This window comes from Sarcophilus harrisii, chromosome 2 (genome assembly GCF_902635505.1).
Source record: "Sarcophilus harrisii chromosome 2, mSarHar1.11, whole genome shotgun sequence".
Lineage (NCBI taxonomy): Eukaryota > Metazoa > Chordata > Mammalia > Dasyuromorphia > Dasyuridae > Sarcophilus > Sarcophilus harrisii.
In genome coordinates this window covers 358522587-358541349 of record NC_045427.1, presented here as the reverse complement: position 1 = coordinate 358541349, position 18763 = coordinate 358522587, and the positions used below count along the sequence as shown (strand labels likewise).

General features: G+C 34.6%; 1 long non-coding RNA gene across 1 annotated transcript in view; it reads left to right on the top strand.

Moving 5' to 3' along the window:
- Positions 1–3588: 3588 nt before the first annotated feature.
- Positions 3589–18763, top strand: part of LOC116421621 — a 79197-nt gene continuing 64022 nt past the window's right edge. Inside the window, exon 1 of the long non-coding RNA XR_004232097.1 lies at positions 3589–3917. This is a non-coding gene — a long non-coding RNA (uncharacterized LOC116421621). The remainder of the gene's footprint in view (positions 3918–18763) is intronic.

Sequence of the window (18763 nt, the reverse complement as noted above, 5' to 3'; positions counted from 1 at the left end):
TGTTACATGCCAATCATGAGTATACTTTGAGGATGGTCCAGATGTATTTGAAAGTACTTGATTTCAATGAGTATCTATGATACTATGTTTGGGATCTTTTATTTTTGCCTCCTTCCTTGAATTTTGATCTCCTTTGCATTTCTGAGCATCTCTATTAATCTCAACCACTTTGGGGGATACTTAATGTCAATATCATAAATTCATTTAATAGATAAGTAAACTAAGACTTAGGGTTATAAAGTGCCTTTCCTAAGATCAAAAACTTTAGTTTATCATTTATTAAACTATATTTCCCGCTGCGCCTATACAGAATCCAACATATACTAGATCGTATGAAACATTTTTTGTTTGAATGAATGAATGAATTTGAATGAATGAAATAAACATGTCTTTCTACTAAGTTTTAGCCATGAAATCTGTGCTTCTTTCTGAGATAATAAATTTCTTGAAGGCAGAGATTGTTTCTTTTTTATCTTTATATTTGTAGCACCTAGAACCACTGAATATCACATAGTAAACACTTAAGAAATGTTGAATTGAACTGAAATTGAATTCTCTGACATTTTCATTCCATGTCCACCCTACCCTACTCTCTAAAGGGCCTCACAACCCAATGCATTCTGTCCATATCTCTGCCTATGTTGTCCCTCTTTTAAGTTCTTGCTCAGGTACTGCCTCCTTCACTAAAACTTCTCTAATCTCCATCCCATTCCTCCCAGAAAGGGGGGGGTGGGAAATTTGATGTCTTTATCCTCAAATTTCTTTATTTTAAAAATGTTTTATTGATGCTTTTTTGAGGCAATTAGAGTTAAGTCAATCTTAAACCATATTTAAACTCAGGTCCTCCTAACTTTAGGTCCAATGCTTTATCCACTATGCCATGTAACTACCTTTTAATTATATGTTTAAAAGCATTATCACTTCCCAATAACCCTCCCAGCATCATAATCAGAAGAGTCCTTCCTTGTAACAAAGAACAATTAAAACAAATAAGCACATTGGTTATAAATACACAATACCACACTGTACCAGCACTATACCAAGAATCAGAAAGCATGTTCATATCAATCCATAGAAGTCACTCCTCTACTGAATTCTTTTTGTCTTGTTTAAATCAATAGTTTGTAAACTTTTTGATCCCAAGACCCCTTTGTTACATTAAAAAATTATTGAAAACTTCCTCCACAAAGGCTTTTGTTTACATAGGTTATATCTATAAATGATTAGTGTATTAAAAATGAAAACATTTTACTATTATGAAAATAGTTTTTACCTTGAAGACCATCTGAAAAGATTTGAAAGATCTTTAGAAGTTCTTAGACATACTTTGAAAAAGAAGTGTTTTAAATTATTTTGGTCACCATGTAAGTTTTTCTCCTAGTGCTTTTGACTTTACTTCACATCTATTCATATTGGGCTTCCCAACTTTCTTGGAATGCTTTATATAGATCTTTATCATACAGTAATATTTCATTACACTCCTATAACATTATTTGTTCAATCTACTAGGTCCTCAGGTTTATTAATACAATTTGTCTTGACTTCTCCTTTGTCCCATCATATTCTATATTATATTCATTATACTCGTTTCCTCCTTCATTGGACTGCAAACTTCATGGAAATATAAAATGTCATTTCTCATCTTTGTATAATGAGTATTAAGCACAGAATCTGATACTTAATAGGTTCCTAATGAATTCTTAACTTAAATTATATTTTATTGAATTATATAAAACATCTTCTTCAAATCTTTCCCCAGCCAAAGAAACCCCTAGGATTATCAGCCACAATTATTGTCAAACCTCCATGAAGACAGTTTGGTTTTTCCAAATATGAGATTGAAAGAGAGAAAATAAGGCAAAGATTCAGAGGGTGTCAGAGTTGGACTCATCTCTTCCATAAACTCAGCTCATAGATTTAGAGAGCTGGAAGTGGAGGAGAAGAGACATGGAACAGAATTAAGATCATAAAATATGGAAATTAAAAGACTTTTAGAGATCATCTAGTCCCTCTCCATTCATGGGAACTAAGGCTTAAGGAAACTAATTTGCTTAAGATCATACAAGTAAAAAGTAGCAAGGTGAGAATTTGAACTGAGTGTGGTTCTTAGAATTAAAAGCTCCTATTCTCTCCACTGTACAATTCTACATGACATTACATGTCACTTAAATTCTCCAAACCTCCCCATCCTACATCTATAAAATTTCATGACTAATGGGTACCTCCTTGCCTGTGACTTCAGGGATAGGAAACTAATCCTCCTACCTAAAAAGGCCACTCCTTACTCCATAAATCTTCAGGGGTAGGAAACCAATCCAACTTACCTAAAAAGGTCCCTCCAATCCCTATAAGACATCTGCGTTGCCCTGAGCTTGGAGTTCCATAAAGTGAAAACTCCCAAGAGTCCCAAAGAGAGAGTTTGCTCCCAAATCCTGAGAGCATCTTTTCACAAGATTATCATAAATTCTTTCTTCCTGCCATGACCTCAAGACTCCTTCACAAAGCTTTCTGGTAACATCTCAGTTCTTTTTTTTTCCTTATTTGGAAATGCTAACTCCTGTCCTAGTTTTAGAGGTGCCAAATGTTGCCCTAGTCTAGGAAGTAGATGATGTCCTGGTTCTTGTCCATTGTTGCTCCTGCCTAAGCCTCCATGTTTGTCTTGATATTTCCACTTAAACCACATAGCCTCACCCTGAAACAAACCTAATAAAAGGGCATATTGCTTTCTTCAGTGACAAGGTCAGTCTGATTTTTCTGAGAATACCTCAAAGTGCCAATATAACTTAGAAGTTCTAAAGTATAATGGCAGTTATTATCATCACTGATCCATCTGAAAATACAATTGCAAACCAACACAGCATTCCTGTTTACCATTTTCCTCTCCACCCCCATCAGTTGGCCTTCTTTTTGTAAGAGATGATGAGGCATTTAGTAGGATGTGGTTATTCCTCAAATCTCAAGTGGGACGAGAAATAAGGAGAAGAAATGAGTGATCATTCTCCATCCTCAAGAAGGATAAGAGAGACCCAGGAAAAAATCAGGAAAGAGAGGCAAGAACAGTTATAAATGAAGCCACATGGTGATGTTCTCCCAGCTCAAGCCACCCATCTTCTTTTGTGGGTGCACTACTGCTGCCAACACTCAAGTAGTTATACATGCAACTAATTTTGCTGGCACTAGGCCCCTTGCCCTCTCTTTCATGGGTACACAGGGACAGTTGTGCACATCAAATAGCCCCCAGTGGGGTGGGTTTTTGGAGTCAGATTCAGATTGCCTCAGGGGAGGGTAAGTCCTGAGTGTAAAATGGACTCCTGGACACACAGGATGGGACAGTACAGTATGTTTCTATTATTTCAAATTTCCTGTTCCACATAGTGATGATTTTATATCCTTGTTTATGAAAAGGGTTAGAACAGGAGGTGGGGCTGGTAAAAAACAAAAAACCCAACAACAAAAAACCAACTGTATGTCCTCCCTCTTCCCTGGTATTATCTGGAAAACATCCTGACAGAAACATTGCTTACATGGACCAGTGCCTCCATATTCCCCTCCCTCCTTTCTTGTTAGTATCAAAGATGCAACACTGGATATCTAGGTGAATCATAAAGCCATACAAGGTCAAATCTATAAGAGCCTTTAGAATCTTAGAACATAGAAGGAGCTTGAGCAATCCTTGCCAGTTCAACTCTGTCATTTTTCAGAGAAAGAAACCAAAGCCAAAAATGAGGAAGATCTTTACCTTATCGCGCATCATTCTGAGAATCAAGGAGAAAACCAGGAATCAACTTAAATTCTACAAACTTCTCTTCTTTCTACTATGCCATGAATCCATCAGTCTTGCCATGAACATATAAGAACTGGATTTAGATGGAAGATATGAAGTAGGAAACTACTGAGAGGGAGATGAACAATCAGAGGTATGAGTATTTGTACAATGTATCTCAAAAACTGATTATAAAAAAGTACTTTATATGACCTGACATTCATAGAAATGAGAATTATTGATATTATAATGTGAGAGTCAAAATGTTTTAGGTATGAAAAGAGCACTGGGTTTGGAGTCAGAGGACTTGTGCAAGGCTGGGAAAGTCATTACTCATCTCTGGGCTCTTCTTGTATGAATTCAAATTATATTCCTAATTGATTCCCTATCACATTCATCTCAGCAGCCATTCCAAACTTTCTCCTCTCCTCACTCTTCTTCCCTTTCCCCATCCATCAAGCTTTTCTGCTAAGAAGCTCACCCTATACTTCCCCAAAATAACTGATAACAATAATTGATAGTAAGAGCTCCCTTTTTTCTTTTCCTCATCTCACATGCCTGTGTCATTACCATACACACCTTGTCTCTAAAGATGAGATCCCTCTTCTACATTTTTTTATATTCATCTTTGGTCCTATTCCTTCTCATCTTCTTCACTAATTACTCTATCATTCTTCTCTCTCTTCTCTCTTTCATCTTCAATCTTTGCTATATACTCATTCCTTTCCTGACACCTAAAAATACCTTCAGGTTTTCCCCATCTTAAAAAAAATTCCCTTACTATGACCATCATCTATTATCCTACATATTTCCTCCTCTTCTTAGATAAACTTTGAAAAAGCCATCTTCAGTTGGTGTCACTATTATCCCCCCTTTCATTCTCTTCTAAGCTCTCTGTAGTCAGTCTTCTAATCTCATCATTCAGATGAAAATGCTCTCTCCAACATTACCAATAATGTCTTAATCGCCAGATCTAATGGCTTTTCCATCCTCATTCTCCTTGTCCTCTATACTATTTGATACCTCATCCTAGATCCTGCTCTCCATTCTCCTTTTACCTGTATGACTTTTTGAGTCTTGCTGTGAACATTTTCAATCTCTCTTGCTAGCTCTTCATCCATATCACTCCTGTTAATCATTGGTTCTTTCAACACTGGTCCCTCTTCTATTTTCTCTTTATAGTCTTTCACTAATTGATCTCATCAGTTAACATGGTTTCAATTATTATCTCTATAGAAATGACTCCTTAGTCTATATAATCTTCCCCAGAACCAACTTTCTTTTGGACATCTCAAACTAGATGTCCTGTAAGATCCTCAAATTCAATACCTACAAAATAGAACTCATTATCTTTCCTCAAAACTCCTCTTCTGAATTTTTCTATTACTGTTTAGGGAATCTTTCTAGTCAACCAGGTTTGTAACTTCAGTGTTATCCTCAATTCCTCTGCCTTGTAATTCCTTTTTCTATAACACTCCCCCCTTTCTTTCATTCATCCAGTTGCACCACCCTAATTCATCCCAGTACTGTTTCACTGGCATTCCCCATGGTTAAAAAACTCCCCACTCTCCTAAATCTCCCACTTTTATAATCTCTGGCTTCCTTTTAAGACTTTGCTCAAGTATTACTTCTTTTCTTAGTTCTCTTTCCTACTCCCTGCCAGCTGCTAATTCCACCATCTTCTCTAAGATTACCTTCCAACCACTCTGTATTTTTATTATATGTTCTGATTTATATATGTTGCCCACCACATTATAACATAATTTCCATGAAGGCAAGGTTCATTTTTTGCTTTTTCTTTGCATCCCCAACACTGAACCTAGTATCTGACGGAGAGTGAGTATTTTATAAATGCTTTTTTTAAAAATTTGGTTGGCTAGATTGTTTGAACTTTACAATTAAATTCCTTTGGATCTTAGTTTCTTCATCTGGAGAATGAAGGGATTAGACAAGATGATGTCTGAGGCCCCTTTCATTTTCAAATTCTATACATAAGTTTTACTTGAATCTTTTAATAGCTACCCCTCCCCAATTGCCATTAAATGTACCTTAGTCTTATCCTATAAGATCTGCTCATGGAAAGGGGAAACTACCTACAAAAAACAATATGGGGGAGATTGGGTACTCCAGGAATTCAGTTTAACAAATATTCATCCAGAATATCTGCCATGTACTGGGCTTTGTGTTAAGTGCTGGACATAAATCCAAAAATGAAAAACAGCATTGTCTCTATCTTCAAAGGCAGAAAAGAGAGATAAGAACTCTCTTTTAGTTCTCCTCAAGATTACAGTCCAAGAAGATAACTATGAAACAAGTTAGAAGATGCTTAGGAAAGATCCAATAGAGTGGCCACAGAACTGAGCAAAGAAGGATTGTTTCTATCTAAAGCCACATGGAGGGATTCACAAGCTGGACTTTGAAGGATGAGAAAGATTTCAATAGGAAGAAGCATAAGAAGCATTATTCCTGTCTGGGAGTCAATATATACAAAGACATGGAGCTGGAAGAAGTTGAACATGAAGGAGAGTTTTGAAAGATAAGGCTAATATAAGAGGACCTCCATCATTTACCCTACCTTAAAAGTAATTGCCTTTTAGGTAAGAATACTTTTTGATTGAGCCAGTGAATCTGAACCAAGTGAAAACTGGGGCTGTATAACTCCTTAAATCAATCAAAACTTTTCTGTGAAAGAGTGAATTTGTGTAAATAAGAAAACACTGAGAAAACTATCTCAGAAGGAAATTAGTTGGGGGAAGATTCTAATGATTGAGTCTATAAGTAGAGGTTAGAACAAATCTGGCATTTCGGGTTTACCTCTGAGGAGCAAAGGGAAGACTGAGTTGTGGCAGATAAGGGAAATAGCGAAGAGAGCAACTGATTCTATAGGAATCTCCAAGCAGAAAGCCCATACTCAGGAAAATCTCAAGTAAAACTTAGCCTTTTCCCTAAATTCCCTTTCCATAGGTCTCTATCCACAGATACTAAGCCATAATCTGTTGGAGTGTTTTGTTTGTTTGTTTTTTACCTAAATGCATCCGATAAACTGAATTTTGTTTCAACAACAAGGAAGCTAGGAATTAACTAAAGATAAATATAAATATCAAGTGAGGGAGAAAACCTGATCTTTACTGTGGTATTTTTTTTCCTAACTGGGGTCTCAAAGTGATGGTGCCTAAACTCATAAATTGTCATCTAAAATAAACTCCTTAAATATGAAAAGGAAGGAAAACCAAAACATCATATTGCACCTTAGAGTTGTTATTCAGTTGTTTTTCAGTCATGTCCAATTCTTCATGATCCTATTTGGGATTTTCTGGAAAGATACTCAAATGGTTTGCCATTTCCTTCTCCAGCTCATTTTAAAAAAGAGGACACTGAAGCAAATTAGGTTAAGTGACTTGCCCAGGATCACACAATTATTAAATGTCTGAGGCCAGATTTGAATTCAAACTTCAGGTCTAGTTCTCTGTCCACTTTGCTACCTAGCTGTTCTGACTCTAGACTTAAAACAAGCTAGTTATTGTAGTTGTTTTTTACCTAGAAGGGTAGGGTAGAGTAATACCAGATTCTTGAATGACAAAATAAATTTAGGCTTTATTTAATAGGGAGAAAGGAAACTTCTATTGTTTTTGGTTTTGTTTTTAGTATTGCAATCAATTCCCAAGAAGGTTGGTCTTACAACTGCAATTATGTGAAGAATTGGTAGGGGGATGCGGGGGGGAGGGGGGGCGGGGGGAGGGAAATATTTTGGGCAGAGGACCATTCAGGAAGATACATTAAAAGTTTAAGTGAAATGACCTAGAAAAAATAACAACAAAATTCATATGGAAAAGCAAAAGGTCAAGAATTTCAAGGGAATTAATGAAAAAAAAATCAAATGAAGGTGGCTTAGCTGTACCAGATCTAAAATTATATTATAGAGCAGCAGTTACCAAAACTATTTGGTATTGGCTAAGGAATAGATTAGTTGATCAGTGGAATAGATTAGGTTCAAGGGACAAAACAGTCAACAAATATAGCAACCTAGTCTTTGACAAACCCAAAGACCCCAGATTTTGGGATAAGAACTTACTGTTTGATAAAAATTGTTGGGAAAATTGGAAACTAATATGGTAGAAACTAGGCATTGATCCATACTTAACGCCGTACACCAAGATAAGGTCAAAATGGGTTCATGACCTAGGCATAAAGAATGAAATTATTAATAAATTAGAGGAACACAGGATAGTTTACCTCTCAGACCTGTGGAAGGGGAAGGTCTTTATGACCAAAGCAGAACTAGAGATCATTACTGATCACAAAATAGAAAATTTCGATTATACCAAACTGAAAAGTTTTTGTACAAACAAAACTAATGCAGACAAGATTAGAAGGGAAGCAATAAACTGGGAAAATATTTTTACAGTCAAAGGTTCTGATAAAGGCCTCATTTCCAAAATATATAGAGAATTAACTCTAATTTATAAAAAATCAAGCCATTCTCCAATTGAAAAATGGTCAAAGGATATGAACAGACAATTCTCAGATGAAGAAATTGAAACTATTTCTAGTCATATGAAAAGATGCTCCAAGTCATTATTAATCAGAGAAATGCAAATTAAGACAACTCTAAGATACCACTACACACCTGTCAGATTGGCTAAGATGACAGGAAAAAATAATGATGATTGTTGGAGGGGATGTGGGAAAACTGGGACATTGATTCATTGTTGGTGGAGTTGTGAACGAATCCAACCATTTTGGAGAGTAGTTTGGAACTATGCTCAAAAAGTTATCAAACTGTGCATACCCTTTGATCCAGCAGTGTTACTACTGGGATTATATCCCAAAGAGATTATAAAGAAGGGAAAGGGACCTGTATGTGCACGAATGTTTGTGGCAGCCCTTTTTGTAGTGGCTAGAAACTGGAAACTGAATGGATGTCCATCAGTTGGAGAATGGCTGAATAAATTGTGGTATATGAAAATTATGGAATATTACTGTTCTGTAAGAAATGACCAACAGGATGATTTCAGAAAGGCCTGGAGAGACTTACACGAACTGATGCTGAGTGAAATGAGCAGGACCAGGAGATCATTATATACTTCAACAACAATACTATATGATGACCAGTTCTGATGGACCTGGCCATCCTCAGCAACGAGATCAACCAAATCATTTCTAATGGAGCAGTAATGAACTGAACTAGCTATACCCAGAAAAAGAACTCTGGGAGATGACTAAAAACCATTACATTGAATTCCCAATCCCTATATTTATGCACACCTGCATTTTTGATTTCCTTCACAAGCTAATTGTACAATATTTCAGAGTCTGATTCTTTTTGTACAGCAAAATAACGTTTTGGTCATGTATACTTAGTGTGTATCTAATTTATATTTTAATATATTTAACATCTACTGGTCATCCTGCCATCTGGGGGAGGGGGTGGGGGGTAAGAGGTGAAAAATTGGAACAAGAGGTTTGACAATTGTTAATGCTGTAAAGTTACCCATGCATATAACCTGTAAATAAAAGGCTATTAAATTTAAAAAAAAAAAAGTTTAAGTGAAAAGAGAAAAGTGCCTGAGAAAAGATGGTGTGGGTAGAAACAGAAGGGATAGAATAATTGTGAGAAAGGTTGTAGAGGCAGAATCAATAGATTTGGCAACTGATTGTGGAAGGAGAGGACATGACAAGTTGCTTATAGCTGCATCTCCACCTCAATACAAAGAAGTTAGTAAAATGGTAATGAGGAACTAGAAAGACTAGTCCTAAGGATGTGTACATTCCATTGAATACCTGGATCTTTTTTTTTTTTTTTGTCTGTTGGGGGCTGGAGAAAGATCAAATAAGGAACGACAGCTGCATTCTAGGGAATTCTAGGGAAAGGGAGAACTCCTCAACTTTTGTCTTGCTTCTGTTCCTCTTAGATTGGGAAAGCTTAGAAAACAAAAGTAGTTAAGAAAATTGAAACTTTAAATATTAGTTATTTTTTTGCCACTTTTATATTTTTACATACTAATTATTCATCTATTCATATTACTTTCTCAGGTTTGTTGATATAATTTTATGTAATATTCCCTAATAATTTTTTTATCTCTTTACTACTCATTATGATTTCTTTCCCTTTTTGATTTTGGGGATTTGTTTCTCAGGTTTGTTGATATAATTTTATGTAATATTCCCTAATAATTTTTTTATCTCTTTACTACTCATTATGATTTCTTTCCCTTTTTGATTTTGGGGATTTGGTTTTCCAAATTTTGTACTTTATTTTGAAATTTGGTCTCATCTCAATGTTTAAAAATATTTTTCAAAAAATAACAGTCTACTCAGTTATTTCAATGAGACAAATTTAGTCCATACTCTAAATCAAGGAATGATAAGCAGAGATAGACCAATGCTATTAATAAGTATATTAAGGATTTATCATTTCTTCAGTATGTGGAAACTCTATACCATTTACAAGTAGTAGATAAGACTTGCTTATTGCTTAAGGTGACAAGAAGTTAAATGATTTAGCCAAGATCATAACGTTAATAAGGTGATATTCTAACCCATTTCCTTGACTCTTACTCCAATTTTTCATCTTCTCAGATATGTTTTTCATTCTTAATTGAATATCAGTGCAAAAGTACAGCAACATATAAGTATTTTGATCAAAAAAGTATGATCAAATAGATTTACACAAGGAAGGCAAATAAAGTTTAATATTCATAATATAATTAACATAACATAATAAAAAATATTTATCAATAGATGCTTTGGACGCCTTGTTAAAAACAATACTGATTTGTATTAAAAAAAAAACTTAAGATAGTGTAGAAAAGTATTTTTTCTCTGCATATCATTTATTTAGACTACAACAGTAAAGTGACATCTATTTTAATAAGTGATCATCTTCACATAGTTGTAAGGATCATATGAGATGAAATAAAGTGTGTAACACAATGCCTAGCACACAGTTGATACTTAATAAATGCCTATTTCCTCTCTTCCTTCTCATCCACTCTCTACTTAAAGATTTCCAGTGAGGGAGAAACCACTAACTAATGAGGTAAACACATACACGCACAAATCTTTCTGATTTCACCCCTAATTCCTAGGACTACTTTTCTGTAGGCTAAAGCATTATTACTTTCTTCAACCCTGTGCATTTCTTCAAGTGGTTCTTCACCGTCCTGGTCTCCTTTTTTGTAGTCCTTCAGTTTATCCCTGTCTTACTAAATGGTGGTGTCCAGAACTAAAGGTAGTACTCTAGATCACAGCTTCTTAAATTTTTTTACTCATGATCCCTTTTCATCTAAGAAATATTTATATGACTCCCAAGGATAAAGGTATATAAAATAGGTATACAAATCAAACATTTACTGATAATAAATCACAAAGAAATTGTTTTAAAAACAATTCTTGGGTGTATATATATATATATTATATATATATAATTTTACCATTTACTAAAAATGAAAGCAAATCTGCATACTAATGAGATAGATTCTTTATTTTTACAAAAAGAATTTAAATCTTGGTAGAATATTTGATACCTTTTACTGTTAACAAATTTTTCACGCTCCTACATTCAGCTATGTGACCCCATACCAGGTCACAAACCAGTTTAAAAAACTTTGTTCCAGATGCAACCTAGACCTGATGCCTCTCTCTACACAGTCTGAGACTGCTTTTGGTTTTTTCCTTGAGTCACCCTATGCTGTAGATATAGGCAGCCTAATCAACTTGATTAGGATCATAAGAAGATAGATTTAGGATTTGAAGGGACAGCTACTTTATTTTGCATTACAAAGAGTGCTGAGGTCTAGAGAGGTTAAGGAACAAGTCACAAAGGTAGTTAAGTAGTAATTATATAAAAAGATTATATAGAGTGACTGGGACACTCTGTATAAAATTACCACAAGTTTTGGGTTCACTGTCCCCATCTGCATTGGATTGGTACTCCCCGCTCCCCGCCAGAGGAGAGCTGACTCCTACTCCTCTCAGGGTTCTAGGAGTAGCTCTGAGGGCATAGGGGTTTCCTAAAATAAGCTCCCACTGAGTGAGCCCCTATGAGTATTCAGTGAATATCAATTAGCCAATCACACTTAATTAGTATTTAGAAATGACTCTTTCCTAAGGAAAAATAGTAAGAACAATGAGTACAAAGCTTTTCCCTTGTCCTATTAAATTTCCAGTTTTGCTATAATGGATCGCCCCGAGATTTAGGGAACAGATAAACAATCCCTTTAATGAAAACATCCAATAACCCTCAGGGAAAAGGCAATTCACAAGATGGCTAAAAGCAGGTCAGGGAAGTAAAAACAGTCAGCAAGGAGATTCCCTGGGGCCTCTGGAGCTTTCCCATCAAAGTCTTAAGACTATTTTTATATTCTCCTTATCCAAGAGTTTAAAGCTAAATCCCAAATCAATCTCCATTACAGCAAAATTATTTCAAATTGCTCTAGGTCTGCTATACTGATTCTTCGATCCCAACAACCTTAGGGAATATGGGGGAGGAATCCTAGAGAGGAGGTTGTAGCTCAACCTTCCCTATCCTACCAATATCCTAGCCCATAACACATTCCAATAAGAGGTACTCTAGACCATAAGTCCAAAAAGAGTCCAAGGGAAAATGGGCTTAAACCAAAGGGGAAACTGGGGATTTATGCCTTGGGTTTTTGGTCATCTAGCACTGAGAAAGTGATGGAAAAAATGTTGATAATGAAGATTACACTTAAACTGTATTCTGCATATATATGTGTGTGTGTATGTATGTACACATGTGGCAAAGAAATCATTCATAATGGCTAAGACTTCTTTCCTCCTCTACATGGGGTTCTCATGAGTTACTCTTAAGCAGGTAAAGTTTTTTTTGCCCAAAGTACCTAATTTAACCACTGCTATTCTGGGGACACAGCCAGGACACACATGGGAAGTCCAAAATCTTCCAACCTTTGGAAATCCACAAGGTCATCCTATGGTCAAGTGACAGGGAAGAGAAACAAAGGTTCTTTTCTTCACCCCCACTGCACCCACCAAGCAATTCCTTCTCAAGGATTTAGCTTGGACTAATTCAACTATTATGTTGATGTCCAGTTCTGAACTGGCTTGCTAGTTTATTCAAGCACTGGAGGAATAAGTGAGTCTTTTTAACCAGTCCCAATATACTTCCTGTGTAGCATCATTTCACTTTATTCAAGGGTTTTCACTTCTTCAAAATCAGTTTAGAACTTGCTGTGCCCAATTTAATGCTTTTGATTGGTTGGTTGACTCAGTAGAGTTGTTCTCTCTTAAAGGAGTCAGTATGGAAGTATCTTCTTGATTATTTTTAGTGTGGGGTGATTGATTGAGTCATTTCACTGACTCTACCCATATATAAAAATGAAAAAAATTTTTGTTTGGTGAAAAGAAATCCAATAAATCCAATAAAAATGAGGCAAAACAAAAATTGAAAACAGATTTGCATCAAATATTTCTGCTATATCCTTGATATCAAAAATATATAAGAAATTGACTCATTTTGGTAAGAATAGAAGCATTCTGTAATAAATAAATATTCATAGGTTAGAACAGTCAGTTTTTGAAAGAAGGAGCAAAAATTATTAATAACCAACTGCAAAAAAATTCAAACTTCCTGATGATCTAAGAAATTAAATTAAGTTTAAAATAATATAAAATTAAAATGCCCAGAATATCTATCATATTGGCAATAAAAGACAACAAAATTCACTGTTTGCACAGCTGTGCATAAGACAAGCATGCTGTTATAGTACTGGTAGAGTTGCAAATTAGTCCAGTCTACAGGGAAAATAATAAGAGAGACATAATGTCAAGCTAGCATAGTGAAGAGGTAACTCAAATTGAAGTCAGTCAGAATGGCCTGAGTTTATAATCCTCTGCTTTTTCTGTATCTCTTTTTTTTCCCTTGCTCAATGCTCTAACCACTTGATTGAATGCTTCTGATTTCAAAAATGAATCGTCACAATCTTATACCTCACCATTTGTCCTTTTACTTTTCACCTCTAGGAGTCTCCTTTGGAGGCTTGGGTTTGATTTAGAAAAATATGAATATTATTGCCCCTGGCCATCACAGTTATGCTGCTGCTCCTTGTAATAGGGGAAGGCATCACCTAACCATTCTTCATTCTTTTATTCTCTGCTATTCCCTTTTTACTTTATTTTTTTTTCTCTTTCCTCCTCCCATCTCCCACAAGTAGACTACAATTAAGCATGGGTATATTTATATGTACATATACTCACATAAACATATATACATACATATATATACTTATACATACATGCACACTTATGCCTACATTTTTATATATTTGCCTTTGCACATACTTACATACCTCTAAAATAATATTAATATAGCTGATATGTAATATAGATGTTGCTCTTTTGATTGAATCATTTTTAGCCTTGACTTTGTCTGAGATCAATGATTTCTACTATTTTTTCTAATAAATTCTACTCCTGATCATTGTTATTGTGTTTGCATATACTTCTTATTTCCTACCACTGCTAACTCTTCTATTTTATTTCTTACTGCTAGCTTGTCTTACTATTACTTAGACACATATCTCAAAAGGATCTCTCTCTTATCCTTACTCTTCATCCTTTCCCTCTTTCTTTATCCCATTCTCATTAATCTAGACATTTTATTCCATCCTTTTGTATCTCTCCTTGTCCTATTCCATCCCCCCTTATATAAATTTTGGAGAGTTTTATACCCTTCTGGGATGTATATGTATCATTCTCTCTTTAACCATTCCTAATGTCAATAGAATTTCAGAACTACCAGTCCTCCTCACCTGTCTAATTCTTCTGTGTCAATTCTCGCTCTTACATCTCAATGGCATGATATAATTACTGTTTCTATCTTTTCCTACATGGTTTTACTTTTTAGAATCACATCATATTCAGCTCTACCACAATCTTTCCTTTGAACTACCCAATTGCTAATGACAATCTTAGACATGTGTTTTATATTTCCACATATAAAGCATAAACAGTTTGTCCTTTTTGAGTCCCTTGAAATTAGTCTTTAACATTGACTCTTATTTGTCATATTTTCTATGAAATTCAGAAATATTTGCGACAAAATCCTAAAAATCTGGCAATTTGTTGGATGTCCATTTTTTCAATTTAGTGTTATGCTTAATTTTGCTGGATATGATATTTTTGCCCACAATCCTAGTTCTTTTTAAATCTTCAATATATAGTATTCTAAGACCTAAGGTCATTTATTATAGCCTTGTGTGATCTTATGTGATTTTGATGGTAGCTCCAACATATTTGAATTGTCTTGTCGTTGTTGTTGCTTATAAAATTTTCTCTTTGATCTGGGGATTTCAGAATTTAGAAATAATGTTCCTGTAGATTGTCCTTGTAGGATTTCTTTCAAGTAATGGTCAGTGGATTTTTTCTATTTCTACTTTCCCCTCTTGTACTAATACTTAGAGACAATTTTCTTTGGATTATTGTATCCAGATTCTTTTTCATCATAGCTTTCAAGTAGTCCAATTATTCTTATGTTTTCTCTTCTTTATTTGTTTTCCAGACATGTTATTTTTCTTATGTCTTACATTCTCTTCTATTTTTTTCATCCTTTATATTTTGTTGTATTATTTCTTGGTCTCTTATAACTTCACTGGCTTCCCTTTACCCAGTTCTAATTTTCAAAGAGTCATTTTCTTAAGTCTCTGGAAATCCTTTTCTAGTTGGTGGACTTATTTTTATTATCTTGTTTTTCTTTGTTGTTTTTTTTCCTCGATCTCTCTCATTTAATTTGTCAAGTCCTTTTTTAGTTCTTCTATGAATTCTTTTTTGGGCAGGTAATCATTTAACATAAAGATATTTCTAAGAGCACTATATGTAATAGAAAAAAGTTATCAAATGATATTCAATGATTGGATATTGATTAAATAAATCATTATATATTAATATAAAGATAGGAGAACTATCTATATCAAAGTTTATGTGCACATCTTTGGTACTGGCATTAGCAATCACTAAATAATAGCAATTTGTAGGATCATTTATAATCCCTTGGTTTTCATTTCATCTTGTGAACTTGCTTTTCTCACTGGCTTTCCTTTCAAACTTGTTTGTCATTCACTATAATGACTTCAGAATGGTGATGTGTTCTACCATAGCAACTCTCAAAGAACATTTACTAGATCTGGATAGTACACAGGAAAAGTGTTAGTGACTTTGAAATCAGAGGAGTTGACTTCAAATTCTGTGCAATTTGGAGCAAGTCACTTAATCTCACTTAGATCTCAGTTTCCTCAATTAATTAAGTGAAGAGGTTGAATTAGATGGCTTCTAAGGTCCCTTCCATTACTCAATCTATGATCTTTGAAACAGGTAGTTGTTTAAGAGAGATGTGAAACACAATAGAAAGAAAACTAGCTTTAGATTCAGGGAACCTGGGGAAAGTGAGTAGCCCTCTGACAAATATTAATTTTCTGACCTTGGGCAAGACACTTTATCTTGATTTCTTCAGTTCTAAAATGAAAAAGTTATTCCTTCCAGCACAGATCCAGGTTCCTCCTCCAGAAACTCCTTATTTTCATGAAATCAGTGATTCAGAAGAAAAAGCCATAAAGAACTTGTGATCTATATTACTATGAATTTGTTTATGTATTTGAATACCTATACTTGTCAATGAAAGTTAAAGTTTATATATATATATATATATATAATATATATATGTGTGTGTAAATGTGTAAGTTTATAAATATATGTACATACATGTATGTGTGTATATATGTATGTGAATATATGCCTATGTGACTATATATGTATGCCTACCTATACATATACATCCATATAAATGTTTATACATGTTCTTGGAGCTTATAAGGGTCCAAGGCAAGATCAAAAATCAAGTTTTTTTTCACTCTTAAATCCACTGCTCTATCCACTGCGTCATGGAGTTTCCTACTAACTACGTGACCATTGTAAATAGGTCATTTCATCTCACTGAGGTTCACTTGCCCATATGGAGATGACTACCTTGTATGCTTGTTCCCTCTTAAGGTTATTGTAAGGAAAATGCTTTTCTAGACCTTGAACTTATGTGTAGGTGTGAGATATGATTCTGAAAGTATTAGATAGTTCAACTGTCAAATTTACAGATGACATGAAGTTGGGAGGGATTCATAAATCCACAAAATAACAACAGAGTAAGAATCCAAAAATATTTCAACTAGATGAAACAAAGAGTCAAGAAAATGGCCTCTAATAAATTAAAATTGAATTGAAATTAAGATAAACCTCAAGTGCAGGAAGGAGAAGGAGTAGATAGACAACAGTTCACATGGTTGGGGGGGGGGGGGAATAACATGGAGATTTTAAGATAACAGGAATTCAAATCTGACATGGAAGTTAAATTTTTTTTAAACTAATTTGGTCTTATTTTTCAGTACTTCATTGAATTCATGACAGAAAGTGTGGTAGAAAGAGTTCTGAACCTGGAGTCTAGGGAGACAAAAGGAACTTGTTTTTTGAATCCTTTCTTGAATACTTATTAACTATATGATCCTAGATAAGTCATTTTAAAAAATAATTCAACAAATATTAAGGAACTCTTAAGACAAAATTGAAAAACAGACCCTGCCCTCTAGGAGTTTCTATTCTCCTGGAGTATAAAGCAGGTAAGATAGAAAAACAAATGTAAGACCATTTGAGGAAAGAGAGAGAATACTAACAGCTAGAGCTCCACTGAAAAGGGAACACCTAATCTGAATTTTAAAAGAAGAAAAGGATTCTCAAAGGGAGAAATAAAGAGGGAATGTATTCCAGAAATGAAGGACAAAACCCATTCAAAGACAGGGAGACCAAGATGAAATGCTGAGTCCAGAACACAAAAAAGAATTCTTTTGGCTGGGACAGTGGTGTGTGAAATGGAATAAAGTGAAATAATTCTGAATTACTTGAAGGCTGAAGCAAGATTGTGAAGGACTTTAAATGCCAGATTTAGGAGTTTATCTTTTATCTTAGATACAGGTAAGAGGAAGATATTTTTGTAAAGGGTCATAGGATCACAGATCTACAATTGGAAAGGACCTTATCCAACCTCCTTCATTTTGCTGATGATGAAACTGAAGTTCAGAAAGGTTTAGTAATTTGCCGAATATCACTCAGCAAGTATCTGAAGTGAGATTTAATGTAGCTGTTCTTTTTCTCTCTACTACACCATATTGCTTCTGACCAGAGACCCACCAGTCAAATATGCCAGTGCTTTAGGAAAACTATTTGGTGGCTATATATAGGTAGAGTTGGAGGGAGAAAGCACTAGAAACAAGGCAATTAATTAAGAGACTAGTATAATAGTACAGGACAAGTTGGTGAGGGCCTGAAGTAGGGCAATGCTGTGTAAATCAAAAAAAAAAAAAAAGAAAATAGCTATGAGAAATGTTACAGAGTCAGAGTCAATAAGTTTTGGCAATCAATTTATAAACATATTTTAACCCCTTTCTATGATCTGTTAAACATGAAGATACAAAAGGCAAAAACCAAGATTCCAATCTCATGGAACTTGCAGTCTAATAGAGGAGAAAAAATGCAAACAAATATACACAAAACAGGATAAATAGGAAATAATTGATGGGGGAAGGAACTAGAAATGAGAAGAATTGGGGAACTCTTCCAATAAAAGATGGATTTTTTGTTGAAACATAAAGGAAACTAGAGAGATTTATAGATGGATAAAAGAAACAAAGCATTTCAGGCATAGAATACAGCCAGAGAATGCCCAGAGCAGAGACATGGAGTGTCTTCTTTGAAGAAGAAACAGGTGACAGTAGATTGATAGTAATTGATGAGGGAGAAAAAAGAATCAAGAAATACTCCAAGATTATGACTCCGGGTCACATTAAACATTAATATGAAACATCAGTATGACCAGACTTGCTTAACTATTATTTATATTTATATAAATGAATTGCAATGTTTAAAATGTAATACATTTTCAGTCTTTCTCAGTTGCCAAAAGGTTTCTTTGTCAAATCATTCTAA